General features: G+C 37.7%; 1 non-coding gene across 1 annotated transcript; it reads right to left on the bottom strand.

Moving 5' to 3' along the window:
• Positions 1–4,559: 4,559 nt before the first annotated feature.
• On the bottom strand, positions 4,560–4,666 carry LOC148848688 (small nucleolar RNA R71). The gene has a single exon (XR_016101520.1). It is a non-coding gene; the product is annotated as a small nucleolar RNA R71 (small nucleolar RNA).
• Positions 4,667–5,017: the final 351 nt, after the last annotated feature.

Raw genomic sequence — 5,017 nt, forward strand, 5'->3', positions numbered from 1 at the left:
TTTTATTGTTGTGCTTAATGCTTTAAAAGAATTGGCCAACCTTTTAATGATTTGATAATTTATGCATGATTGACTAAAGGGTTGTTATGAATTAGATCCCTAGGCAATAAAAATTGCATGTTAGACTATGATATCGAAAGATGATTAGCTCATGTGTGGGAATCAAGGAAGCTTAGTGAGCCAGATCTCCTTCTAAGATTAGAGGCTTCCAAAAAACTCAATGCTTATTTTTCCTTTTGACAACCACTTAGAAATTTAATGGTAGAATTGGATTAATAAAGGATTAACATGATTTGAGAAAGCTTATTAATTAATTTAGGGAAATCCACCATCACATGCAAATAACTTTAATATACCTTTGGTAATTTTGGTCTTGAGTTGGATTAAATGGGTAATTACATAACATTGATTTAATGAAATCTAAACCTCAGTTGCATTCATTCATTGATTTAGTTTTTACTAAGTTTTAGATTTGCATTATTTCTTCTTAGTTTTTATTCACTCAATTGATTCATGAGTTTAACTTAGGCTAGTTTAAAATTGATTTGGTACTATGATCTAGTCTCTGTGAGATCGACACTCATCTCATCATTATACGCATACTTGACTAAGGTAAACTTGTCTAAATTAACTATGCATAAATTACACAACAAGTTTTTGGCACCGTTGTCGGGGAACTAGTTTATTGCATATCAAAACTACCTAAATTAGCCTTTGATGAACTTACAATTTATCTATAATTTTTGAGGACTTTAGCATGGATTTTTATGCCGGTTTTATTAATTTTTGCCTTAATTTAGCTTAATGCTAAGAATAAGTTCAGGGATAATCAATCCAAGAAAAGGAAGGAAAAAGGCAAGAAAAGAAGGTTCAAAAAGACCAATTTCAGTCCAGCCCGGTCATGGAAGCAAGAGAGAGCACTTCGGCCCAAAAAGAGCAAGTGAATTCCTTGAGAAAACCCAAGAAAATAAAGCCTAGCTATGAGGAGAATTCGGCCCAGCAAGGAAGGCCCATTTTTAGCCCAAATAACAGCCTAGAGTGTAGCCCACATGAGCTCAAAAGCAAGCTAAGTTGTAGCCCAAATAGCAGCCCAAAGGGAGCTAGGGGCGGCAACTTCTAGGAGTTTCTTGAAGAGAAGGAGGGAGCACTCTAGAAGGTTCATGAGGGGTGTAATACACCCCATTCTAGAGGCTTCAAGAAGGGGCAAGAGCCCCCTTGAAAAACTATATAAGGAGGCCTCTAGGAGGGGAGAAAGTTGTTCAATTGCTTGAGAGGAAGGCTCTCCCACTCTTAGAGGTTCGGCCACCTTGAGAGAAGAGAAGAGAAGAAGGCTAGGCGCAAGGAAGAGGAAGAAGAAGGGCTGAAGGAAGTTCAAGACAAGCAAGCTAGAAGAAGAAGGTGAGTTCGAATTGAGAGTTTGTGATTCAAAGATCTTCTGTAATAAATCATTTGTAGTTTCATTCTCTTTTGATTTGAATTCAGTTTCTTAGTTATATGTTCTTTCTTCTTTCTCCTTGTTTCCATTCTTCCTTGATGTATTTCAGCTTGTAAAATTTCAGTTCAGCAATCTAATTCTTTTTGATTCATTCAAATGGTCATGCATTGTATTTGAAGTTTCTTGAATAAGGGTGTGATTGTAGATTAATTCGGCCAACTAACCTTCAAAACTCAGATCTGAATTCTCAGATATGAGATTGCAAGATCTGAATTGCTTGAAAGAGAATTCAGATCTGCAATTTTCAGATTGGGCGAATTAATCTACAGCTTGGAATTCCTAGAGTGCTTGAGAGAGACTCTAGGAATTCAGATCTACTATTCAAGAACTGAATTGAGTGCAAGGTTAGAGATAACTTGCACAATTCAGTTGGTGATCAATTCAGATTTGAATTGATGCCTTAGAAGTGTTTGAAGAAATGCATGCATGGGGATTAGATTCTTGCTAGAGATAGAAGAACCGTCACTCATGCATAGGATGAACATGCACTTGAGAGAGGCTGTTTATGACCTTGGGGTTTCACCAAACCAAGGCTCAATCATGATTCATTCGAATGATCCAAATTGATAGATTGCTGAATTCTGAGATTGACATTTACTGCTTACTCTTCTAACCTGAATTGAAGGCAATTGGGCCAATGATTTAGATAGATTTTAATTTAGGATTTCTTAGCTTTCATTAGAGTTTTGATTTATTTGTTGATCAGATAAGAAGTGCTCAATTTAGTATTGGTAATTGTTTCCTAAATCCTCGTGGGAACGATACTTCACTCACTACTTTATTACTTGAACGGCTAGTGCACTTGCTAGTGTCACAATGAGCCACACATCAAGTTTTTGGCGCCGTTGCCGGGGATTTAGAGAAGCAATATTAGGAAACATTGAGCATTCTTAATCTGATCTCATTCAGCATTGCATTCGTAGTGGGGTTAATTTGCTAACTTTTTCATTTCAGCTTGGACTGCAACTGTTGTACTCATGTAGTTATGTTTCTTCTTTCTTAAGTAGATTACTCTCTTTTTCTGGTTTTAGTTTCATTTTAATAAAGGAATATTTGATTTCTATTCAATCTTGATGTTGTTCCCTTCAAAAAGAAAAAAAAATTTTCACAAAAAAAAAAACATGAGTGTTGCAGATCTGAGTTGCATTCGGCACTCAGATCAGCAGATTTCAGATCTGCAGCACTCAGCCGAAAAGAGTTGCTTGTGTTTTAGACTGTATTTTTTTTTTCTTCTTCTTTCTTTCATTACAAAAAGAAAAAAAACAAATTAAAAAAAAAGGGGAGATCTTTTGAACAACAAGAGGAGCAATTGAGAATTCGGATCAGAACTCAGATCTGAGTTCAGATCTGAATTCTGCTACAGCAGATCTGCAACAGTTCAGATCTGAGTTCCTCTGAACTCAGACCTGAACTGATGCAATTTTGAGGGGAATTGGGTGTCATCACCACCCCAATTCACCCTAGGGCACTTCTGCTATTCCCCCAAAACAATTTGGTAGCAATAACTGAAGGTAAGGCAATTGAGAATTCAGATCCAAACTCAGACTTGAGTTCAGATCTGAGTTCTACTGTTACAGATCTGCTCAGTTCAGATCTGAATTCCTCTGAACTCAGATCTGAACCGATGCAAGTTTGAGGTGAATTGGGTGCCATCACTACCCCAATCCACCCTTTGATACATCCAACTTGCCTCAAGGGTGAATGGATAGCAAGGAATGAGAAGAAATTCAAATCTGAAATGCAGTTGATATGATGTGAGGACTGAACTGATACAGAGCATTCTATGAATTCTGGGTGGACTGAATTCTTGGCTTTACCCACTTGTAACCGAGCTACATTAGCTAAGGAGGTGTATGTTTGGATTGAATAATTGTTATGCCTCAGATATTTAAGAAAAATTAGCACTTTCCAAGTATTTCTTTTAGCATTCAGATCTGTAGTAGGGCTGCTATAGTGCAACAGTTAGCAGACCTGATTTCAGATTTCTACAAAAGTTGTATGGGCCGAATAGCTTGCAATACCAAACATTGCAGACCCAATTTTCAGGTCTTAGCAAGTGTTTGATATGCATCAGCTATACAGGTTTGAGCTTCAATTGTAGAGTTTAAAATCTTTAACCCAAGCCTAACTCAGGACTGGTTTTAGTTTATTTCAGATCCTTTTAAATTTTTTTTTTAGATCAGATCTGATTTCAGCCCTAAAGCATCACAGAATTGATTCCAACCTTAATGGATGTATATTGTAGTGTATACCAATGAGTGTGTATGAGATATCCAGCTCAGATCTGAATTATTATTTATTAATTTCTCTAGACTAACAATACCAAAGACTTGTAGATCTGAACTCAGATCTAAATTGGGTCTGAATTCAGATGTTGCAATCGATGGATGTAGATAAAGGAACCTTGAATAAGATGATTGGTTTAAATCTGCTTTTAGTATAATCGGCTTCATTTATTCATGATAGGATGTAGGTTTTGTATTCCAATAATTCACTTTACATTTTCAGTGTGATAGGATTAGTTATTTATTTTCTTTTGTGAATATTGGCATTTTTATTGCTTTGACTTTAACAGTTTATGACAAGCAGACCTGAACTGGAAGAGATCCTTTATGACCCGGAGATTGAACGGACTCTCCGTGTCCGTTTGAGAGCTGCTAAGCAAGTCAGACAAGAAGCACAAGAAATGGCTGAACAAAGAACTATGATGGATTATGCCAAGCCTACCCTCACCGGGACTGTCTCCAGCATTATCAGGCCAACTATTGCTGCCAATAACTTCGAAATTAAACCGGCCATAATCCAAATGATACAAAATACGGTTCAGTTTTGTGGTATGGCCCATGAGGATCCGAATGCCCATATTGCTAACTTCTTGGAAATCTGTGACACCTTCAAACACAATGGGGTAAGTGATGATGCCATTCGGCTGAGGTTATTCCCATTTTCTTTGAAGGATAAAGCCAAAGCTTGGTTGAACTCATTACCGGCAGGATCTATAGCCACATGGGACGAAATGGCCAGCCGTTTTCTCTCTAAATATTTTCCCCCTTCTAAAACTGCTAAAATGAGGAATGACATCACTACTTTTTTCCAGCAAGAGGGGGAATCTTTATATGAGTCATGGGAACGATACAAGGAGCTGTTAAGGAGAGTTCCTCACCATGGCCTCCCCATTTGGCTGCAAGTGCATACTTTCTATAATGGTCTTACTGACTCAAATAAGACCATATTAGATGCTGCAGCCGGAGGATCCATAAATAATAAAACTCCTGAGGTTGCCCATGCACTTATTGAGGAAATGGCAGCCAACAATTATCAATGGCATTCGGAAAGGACTCAAACTAGGAAGCAGCAAGGCTTGCATAATGTTGACACTTATACAGCACTAGCTGCACAAATAGGAGCACTCAGTAAAAAAATAGATGAAATGCAGATAGCTGCCATGCATGTGCAGCCTCTTAATTGTGAATTGTGTGGGGGAGGCCACATCAGTACAGACTGCCAAGTTGGCAATCAGTT

The sequence above is a fragment of the Nelumbo lutea genome, chromosome 6 (assembly GCF_056320005.1).
Source record: "Nelumbo lutea isolate HS-2025 chromosome 6, American lotus-T2T, whole genome shotgun sequence".
NCBI lineage: Eukaryota > Viridiplantae > Streptophyta > Magnoliopsida > Proteales > Nelumbonaceae > Nelumbo > Nelumbo lutea.